The sequence below is a fragment of the Lactuca saligna genome, chromosome 5, assembly GCF_052625555.1.
Source record: "Lactuca saligna cultivar CGN05327 chromosome 5, ASM5262555v1, whole genome shotgun sequence".
NCBI lineage: Eukaryota > Viridiplantae > Streptophyta > Magnoliopsida > Asterales > Asteraceae > Lactuca > Lactuca saligna.
The window spans coordinates 222310073-222320063 of NC_136421.1; the positions used below are offsets into that span (position 1 = coordinate 222310073).

Sequence of the window (9991 nt, forward strand, 5' to 3'; positions counted from 1 at the left end):
TTTCTCCGAGGACTATCAAAGATAATAATCAAAAGAAGGCAGGTTTCGAAATATACCTGCTAGGTTCAGGGCGTTACATATTTCTTGCTATTATGGTAGTAAAGCCATATCTTTAACCATGTGAAAAATGGAAGGACTTAGATTTACAGTGGTATTAGTATGTAGCCTCTGGCCGTGTAGAGCATGTCTCATAAGAGAATGAATTCTACCCTTATGGCATTGGCAGGAGATTAGAATGTTAGATAATGAGCTATACCTTAGACCATGAAGTGTATAGCATAAGCATCACTTGGGTACATGTATGTAGCCTTTGTCCATGAAGTGTACGACATAAGCATCACTTTGGCATTGATAGAATGCTAAGATAAGGTTAAAAGCTAGCAAAATGTTTAATTAAGAGATTATATGTCTTCTGTGCCATTTGGGCCAAAGCGTTATTGATGTATATCAAGTGTTGGAAAATTAGTATGTCTCGTTGATTGTATATCATCGAATCAAATCATCAATTGATATGGAAATCTTGTCGCATGATTCACATATGTGTTTTTTGTTCCTCTTTGCTTCTGCCATATTGATGTATATATATGGCATAACGTTATATTGTATCTATTATTGAACTTACTAAGCATCACTGCTTACCTTCTCAGTGTTTAACAATTGCAGGAAATAAGCAACCGGTATAATTATATATTGATAGAAGATTTTGAATAGTTTGAAATTATTGAATTTTGTACTCATGTATGTATATGAATAATAGATTCTTGGGTAGTTATGTAATATATAACACTTTGTAATAGTCGGTTTGTATCCGGTCGTTTGTAAACAAATATTATCAATGTAAATTATTATCCGTGAATATGCATGTAGCATGTTTTGGAGTAAGAATGTTTCAATTATGAAAGAGAGGATCTTTCAATTTTCTACTAAATATTAAACAACAAATCATTAAATAAAATATAAACCGCTGCTTTAAAATTAGAATCTCTAAAATTATTATTAAAACATAAACTTTATGGCATCATTTTAGACATTCGGAGGCATTGATTGTATTTGATTCATAGGTTCACACCGTTAGATTAGATTTTCTTACATCATCAGCATCGACCAAACACGTGTCTCTATTTTCACTTACGATCTTACCTTGTATGTGTTTAAAAACCCTAATCTCCTCAAAACACCATCAGCCATCGTCAAACCACTTCTCATGTCTCTCATTTCTCTCTTAGGCTCCGGAATCCGTTTTTTGTATCAACACCCTCCGTCCTTCCCCCATTAACATTCACGTGCTTACCTAAATCTTCTTCCCTCTCAACAGGATGATCAATTCACAGGAAAACCCTACACGAAGACATCTATGTTGTATACATGCTCCCTTCCCTCACCCTGTCGACGATGTGTACCCTCATCCAACTCGGTTTGTGTTCAAGTTCTATCTGTAAATAAATCTGAAGCACATCTTGTGTGTCTCTCTTCCCATCGATTCTTGGTGGTCAACCTCTTCTTATACTTGGATTTGCAGAACCTACAATCATTATGTATACATACTTGTATAATTTTGCGAAAGGGATACTAGATTCGGGTTAACAATTATTCTTAGCTTGGGCAGGATGGTAATATTTTTAGAAATCCCTTCACCCCATGTCTCCTGTTTTCACAAATTCTTTCATTTTCCAATTTTGGATATGTTGATAGTAATCCCTATTATTAGAATAGGTTTAATTTCATGTTGACAAGTGTCATGCAATTAGAACCCCTCATTAATGTTATATATCATTTATCATGCCACTTGTCAACCTATTAATCATTCATTTCAAATTTCAAATTTTAAATTTACCACTCTAATTTTATTAAATTAATAATTGATTCTTCATTTTATATTTCGAATTTTAAAATTTCTCCCTTTAATTATATTAAATTAATAACATTAGATTAAAAAATAAAATAAAATTAATATAAATTATAAAATGATATAACTCCACGTATTTATTTATTTAAATCAACGGTTATAATTTTATATAACTAAAAAAATATCTCTTAAGTAATAATTTATCTAAAATAACTGTATAATAATTTTGATTTTTTAATACGAAAGTTTAATTAATTATATAACCGTGGTTATCACGGGTTATAAACTAGTTAATGTATATACAACTTTTGTAGGGTATACACATGGACAACCCTACTCTTGTTTCTTTTGGTGATTTTTAATGCTTGTGCTATTATCAGTAGATTCACAAGGATTGCAGGGGAAACATTTGGGATGTTAATTTCTGTACTTTTCATTCAAGAGGCCATCAAAGTATTTAGCCATGTAGAAAAAAGGTTCCGATGATAATAATTTGAGAAAATATTTCAAGTTTGTTTTGGATTAATTCTGGTTTTGTTGACTAGGAACAGGTGAGTGAGTTCAAAGCTCCCAAATCTGTTGAACCAAATTCACCCAAAGATCAATTTCAGTGGCTTTACACTAATGGATTGCTTGGTATTATATTTTCATTTGGACTTCTATTCACTGCATTAAGAAGTAGGAGAGCAAGATCCTGGTTGTATGGAACAGGTATATCAAGTTTATTGCAACCTGGTGGCTTAGCTATATTCTATATCATCTTAACATGTAGTTATTCTTGTGAATACTTAATACAGGGTGTCTTAGAAGCTTCATAGTAGACTATGGGGTTCCATTGATGGTTGTAGTGTGGACATCACTCTCTATGTACTAAGCAAAGCTCCATCTGGTGTTCCTAGAAGTCTCTATATCCAACTCTTATGGGATTTTGAATCTTTATACCATTGGACTGTAATCAAGGTATATTTTTGCAAATTTCTGTTTACTTTGGAGAAAAATCTTGCATCCTAATCTTTAATTTCTTATAATTGACTTGTAGGACATGGGCAAGGTTCCTCCAGTTTATATCTTGGCTGCCTTCATCCCAGCAGTTATGATAGTTGGGCTCTATTTATTTGACCATAGCATTGCATCAATGAACAAAGATTCATCAACTTTTTACAATTTATTCTCTTAGCAGTGTCTATATGTGTCATGCCCTTAATAACGTTGATACCCACATCGGTTTTATGGGGCTATTTTGCTTACATAGCCATTGACACTCTTCCTGGAAACCAGTTTTGGGAAAGAATCTTATTTATTTTTGTTCCCCATAGTCGAATATACAAGTGAGTTAAGATTTAACATTTTATTCTTGCACTGAAAATCATCCTTATTAATTATATCAATGTTTCATCATCAAATTTTGTCAGGGTTCTTGAAAGGGTTCACGCTTCTTTTGTTGAATCGGTGCCATATAGAACCATTTTCATGTTCACGATCTTCCAAATTGTCTATTTCCTTACGTGTTTTGGTGTGACATGGATACCTATCGTTGGCATTCTCTTCCCTATTCCATTCTTCCTTCTCATCACAATACAACAACACACTCTACCAAAACTGTTTCACCCTTATCATTTGAGTGAACTGGATGCAGCCAAGTATGAGGAAATCGTGAATCTTAGGGTACGTGCTCATATAATGTATCTCATTTAGCATATCGTTTTTTTTTTTTTTTTATTATTTTCTACATTCATGAGAAAATACATGTATATATAATCAGGAGATTGATGGATTTGATAGCAAGAATGATGAAGATGAAATGACATTGTGTGATTTCTTTGCAATTTTTATCAAAAAAAATCTTCTTATGAGTTTTTGTCCCTAATTTTGTAGGTTTTTATATTTGCTTATTATCTCTATTCTTATAACTGATGGTGATTTTCCATTCCATATGTACCCAAAATTCCTTATTTAGCTTATCATATATCAAATCTGTCAAATATGAAAATGCATATTAACATTTTCCTTACTTTTCCTTACTTTTTTTTTACATAACATGCGACTCTAAGCATCACAAAAATTGTAAAATGTTGATGTTACCCTTTTATACTTGAGACATATTCTCAATTTGTGACATGGTAAATTTGACTTTTGAAAGTCAAAATAGTAGATATTTCATACAGATACCACTATTTTATTTGGTTTATTTAAAGCTACACTTATTCATAATATTCACTTTGCTGTTGGAGAAATTATATAAATGTCATATTAGTTGATGAAATGGGTCTTAATAAAATAGTTCAGTCTGTTTCTATGATTGGTTTCCTTCAGGTATTCATATATATTTTAATTTCTCACATCATTCTGCCAATTTGCTATATACAAAGTGATTAACTTTTTTTATGAGGTCTGCACAGAACTCACAACAAATTCATGGACCAATTCTTGTTGTTGTTCCTTTATCAAATTTGGCAAATTTGGCTAAGAGTTCAGAAAGTGCCTTCCTGATATGAACATGATTGTATATGTTGGGACTCGTGGTAGGCGAGAGGTATGTAAAGCTTAATTTTGTGTTTGTTCAAAATTGGAATTGACGATTCCATTCCAGTGTTTCCAAATGGATGGAATTTGTTTCCGCTTGAATCTTCTGTTGTTAGTTTGATTATCTACTTATGTTAGTTTACTGTTAGGGGTAAATGTAGGAAATAACAATGTTGTCTGTGTTGAAATGTCCCCTCTACAAAAATAGTAATATTAATCCTATTCCAATTCTACCCCTACTGGATTCTCAAGTGGTTATCTTGCCACTTAACTGATTGGTTTATTTGTCAGGTATTACAAATGGATCCTTGAACGCAACTTTCATGACCTCAACAAAGGTGTGCGTGTAAATCAGGTTGGCCTAAACTAAATTTAAAAAGTAATGAAAAATATTAAATATCGACTTGAATCTTATCCATGTTTTGTTATTTCTTTAAACATATATATATATATATATATATATATATATATATATATCGTGTATAATGGATTTTTTTGGGTGGCTTCACATACTTGGATGAAGACCTCAAAACTTGCGACTAAAAAATTATTGAATTTACTGTATCAGTTCCTAGAAAATTAGGATATACATGAAGCCTGAGGAATTATAATAGAAGTAAAATCACAAAAGACATATATAACCTTTATCACGTGTCATGGGTTTTAGTACCTGGATAATTCTCACTCAGCTTTTGGAGGGCTGGAGGGCAAGTCACAACAGATACCTAAATATTTAAGATAAATTTAAGAAATCTTGATATTAATAAATTGGTTATTGCTTTTCATTTTGGAAGGAGGAAATCATTTAATCATTGATTTTCTATAATACTAAATCTCATTTGATAGTTAGTTAATTAGTTACCTAGGTGGTATGTCTTGGTTGCTGGCAAGAGCAAGCCCAACTCTCAGATTCGGAACAACCTGCAAACACAAGGGTATTTGTATAAATTTACACACATAATAGAAAGTGTTTATAATAAAGCATAATGTAAGGAATTGATATACTAACTGCTACAGGTTCTCTTGGATCAATAAATTCAACTGTAGCAGGCCCAAGTGGGGACTGAATCTCCCCTGAAATTGTAGGCTGCAAAAAAATAAACATACTAGATTAATGATTAAAGCAAGAAATTGCAATGGACTTTGATATATTTGTTTATTATAACATCCTACTTTCGTTTATGTCTATTACAACACTGTATTATCAAATAAATTCTTATTAAGGCATTGTATTTTCGCTACAATTGAGTATATTTTTATAGTGCAAAACTGTTGTAATAGGAAGAAGTAAAAGAAAAATGCTTTAGTAAATAAATCGATTAGAGCATATTGTTATTACTTACAAAAACCTAAAAAAAAAAAAAAAAAAAAAAAACAGCCAATCCCTTGATGCTTCATATATAAGAAGCCTTCCAAGCTCAGCCATAGCATTCTCTGTAAACGAAGTCGTTATAAACAAAAGTATAACATGCAATTTAACAAAAACATGAGTGAATGAAATAGAATTTTAAAGTTTTTGTTACATGAATTGGGACTAAACAAACAAAGATGGTGATTGATTTGGAAATGGTGCATCCTGGAAATATAGAATACATTTGCAGATAGAGCACCATCACTCTTGGGAGAAAATGAATCTTGATTTAGTGCATCTTTATTGAAGTTATATTTTAAGCTATTATTTATGTCATGATATTCTATATGTAGTTATATTATAAAATTGATATTAATTTATGGTATATATTAAGGTAAAATTTTGTTTTTCATACTTATTCAATAATTTAAAGCTTTTTATTAATTTAAAACACTATACTTTTGGATAAAACACAAAATTAACGTAAATAAAAACACACACAATTAACATATTTTATATAAACATGTGTAATTTTTACTTAATGTGTTTTTGTTCATTTGATAAAATAAACATGATTTTTGTAATAAATAATATATAATTTTGGTTCAAGAAGTGGTGTAATGGATTGAAGACGGTATTATAAAACACAACCACAAATATTAACTCCAAACATACTTAGGTTTTATTCGTTTGTGTATTATATTTTCAGCATCCAATTTCAACTTTCAATTTTATTTTTTGTAATTCTATTGTTGTTCTTAAGATACATAGTTGAGATTTCTTACACTTAACGTTGATATTGTTAAAGTATGTTTTTATCATGTCAGTTACCACTCATTAATGACATTAAGATTGGAAACTACAAATATCAGAACTACTTATAGACTACTAGTTTTCATAAAACCAATGTAGTACCTCATTTCGGATGTATTAGTTTTTTGCATTACGATAGATCTTGAGAATTGATGCTTGATAAAAACATTAGAATTTGTAATTACAAGTAAGCATAAAAGAAGCCAATAATCGGTAGGGGTGTCAAAAGTATGTGTTGTTATATCAAATACTTTCATTTTCAAGAAAAAAAATATCATATCACTTCCTTTTTTTAAGACAAAAACAACATGCTACTTTCAATTTGAAAGAAAAAATAGCATGCTACTTTAATTTTAACATAAAAGTAGAATGCAATTTCAAAATTCAATGTAAAAATAGCACACTAATTTCATTTTTATACAAAAAATAGCATTATACTTTACATTTATTAGATAAAAATAGCATGATTTTCATTTTAAGCCAAAAAATAGCATGCTACTTTTATTTTCTAGACAAAAATAATATTCAACTTTAGTTTTTAGGGTAAAAATAACATGCTACTTTTGACGGCAAAAATAGCATCCTGTATTTTCAGCGAAAAAAAAAAGCATTTTTTATTGGTTTTTATAGCATCTTATATTTGGTTTTTAAGATGTTTTTGTTGGATTAATGTCTAAGTCCATAACTATAATTAGTAAGACTTGACCCGACCTGGGATGGTCCATTTGGGTTGCATGACATCATGCACTTGGATAGACTAAAATGAGAGAAATAAGACACTTATGGTTATTAATATATTATAAGTTCTAGTATATTAATAATAAGAATAATGATATTATTTAATTAGTTTTGATCAAGAATTAATCTAGGATTAATTAAGTGATCAAAAGAAGACTAATTAAATATATGGGTTGATTGTGTAAATCATCCATACTTGTATAGTGGGCTAATGCTTCATGGATAATCAAGTTGGGCTAAAACCCATAGGATGGTCCATGGATGCTCCATGGTGTATTTGAATCCATGGATCCAAGGAAATGGAAAGTCATGACAATTAGGGTTTACCCTAATTGTAACACTATATAAACATCTTATTCTTGATCAAAATCGGCCACTAGTGAGAGTAAGAAAGGGCTAGCCGATTTTCATGAAGTGTAGAATTCTCTTAAGTTATTCCAAGTGTATTTGATATTGTGTGAACCATTTGAGGTGTCACACTTGGGGAAGACGGCACTCAAGCTTCATGAAGACATTCTACATCAAAGAGGTATGTATTCTATCTTGTTATATTGATAGTTTTGTATGCTAGATTAGGATAATACCTTGGATGTTCATATTTGCATGTATAATAGAGAAAACATAGATCCAAGGTATTTAGGGTTGCATGTACACTTAGGATTGTTAGAATGCTCATAACCCAGCAGTGGTATCAGAGCCTAGGCTTGTTTTCTTGTTATACTTGCAATAGGAGCTGAAAAATCGAGTTTTGTTGCTGTCTACCCAGCAGACTCGCCGAGTCCATGAAGGGACTCGACGAGTCCAAGGCAAAAAGCATCCAACTCACCGAGTTGGTTAGTGCACTTGACGAGTTGGACCCCCAGACAGCATATTTTCGAGGTTTTTGGCTAGAAATGGACTAGGAACATTACCCTAAGTTGTTTTTGAACTTATAAACTTGTTTTTTGATGTGGTAATGTTCATGCTAATCCAATTTCAAAGATAATTGTCAATAGATTCATGTTTTGTATTAGTTTAAAGGTTAGACTAATTACATGAAAAAGTTTGATTTGAATTATCTTGTTCTTATGAGTTGCTTAGATTAATAGAAAAGTTGAATGAAATAGTTGTTTTCAATCCAAATTAATCTAAGAGTTGATTCTAAAATGTGTTTTTGTAACTTGTCCTCAAGTTATATGAAAAGTCACATTTAAGTTTCATAAAACTCATAAAAGGTTGGCAAAGGTTACAAAAATGAAGAGTCTAGTTCTAATTAATTGGAGTTATGACTCCATAATTTGTCCTCAAGTTATGGAGGACCAAGAGTCTCTTCATTAAATAATAAAAAATAAATAAATAAATAATGTAACCTTAATTAATTCCATAAGTTATAAAATAAAGAAAAGTTAATTTTTTTATTAGTTTAAAGTCTTCCATAACTTGTCCTCAAGTTATGGAACTTGAAGAGTTTTTGGATTAAAACTACTTTAAATACATAAGTTATGGAATTAATTAGTTTTGAATAGTTTCAAAACTTGCCCTCAAGTTTTGGAATTTGTAAAGTTTTCTCTTACGAATACTATAATTCCAAGTTAGCCCTTAGAATTTTAAAAGTTAAAATTCAACCCTTATACTTTATAATATTATAAGTTAATAATATATATATATATATATATATATATATATATATATATATATATGTATGTATAAGAGTAAAGTCAGTCTTACCGCTAGTACGCCTCATTCACGAAGCCGGTCTATAAGGTGGGTATAAGGTTGTTGCCTATAAAATGGCAACTTAATGAGTGTCCACTCTCACCCACCGCTTGCTTGACTGGTGGAGGGTCGTTAGCCAAACGGATTTGACAGGACTATAATTCTCCCTTCATTAAAAGTATTAATGATAAATACTAAGTAACTAAACTCTTATAAATACCCAATCTTAGTTACTAAGAAAAATGTGAATAAGGTGCTAATCCATGAAATTACACTTTACACTTTGTCTAAGTCGTTAGTGGAGCGTGTGTGGTTAACCGGCACACTAACTTGGACTTAACAAGGTAGGTAAAGGGTGACTTAATATTTATCACAGTATCGATGGAGCGTGTGTGGTTAATCGGCACATCGATTAAGGGGTAAACACTTAAGGGTACTAAGTAATTTGTATGGTTACTTCACACCTTGTTTTGTGATCCTCGGCATCCCAGTCACAAAACCTGAAGGGCACACTCGAGATTGAAACATGCCATTGAACAGTTCAATGAATCTCAAAAGATCTAGGAGTTTCAAATCCAATTAAAACCTAATAATACATTTCGTTTATCTTGGTGGAAATCGGTGAATCGTCATTCACCTACCTTTAAATATTTTATAGCTTGGATTACGACATACCTCTTCTAAGTTATAAAATAGTTTGTTGGGTCCTAGCCTTAATATTTCATATTGGGTGTCATATTAAGGACTATAAATCAACTATCTTGAATATCTCCCATAACATGTCTGGTTTAGACATTTATGATCTTCCCAAATCTCTTGAAACAAGCTTTCCTAAATGAAGATGATGTCCCTTGGAAATCATACTTCTTTTCACCTCCTCCAATTATTCTCCCAAACCCACAAGTTCTTAAAAAGTTTAAGGTCACTCGAACCCTATTGGCAGGTGAAGGTCTAGGTGTGGTCACATCTTGGAGATGTAGTCACATATTGACAAGCCGGGAGAGTTGGGTGTCAAAGTCTTGAGG

At 31.3% G+C, this 9991-nt stretch overlaps 1 pseudogene across 1 annotated transcript; it reads left to right on the forward strand.

Annotated features, from left to right (window-relative positions):
- The first annotated feature begins 1149 nt into the window (after positions 1-1149).
- Positions 1150-5613, forward strand: LOC145045151 (boron transporter 4-like; annotated as a pseudogene). Its single transcript, XR_013681775.1, has 6 exons — positions 1150-1610; positions 2392-2557; positions 2644-2806; positions 2886-3174; positions 3259-4379; positions 4661-5613. The product of XR_013681775.1 is annotated as a boron transporter 4-like (transcript).
- Positions 5614-9991: the final 4378 nt, after the last annotated feature.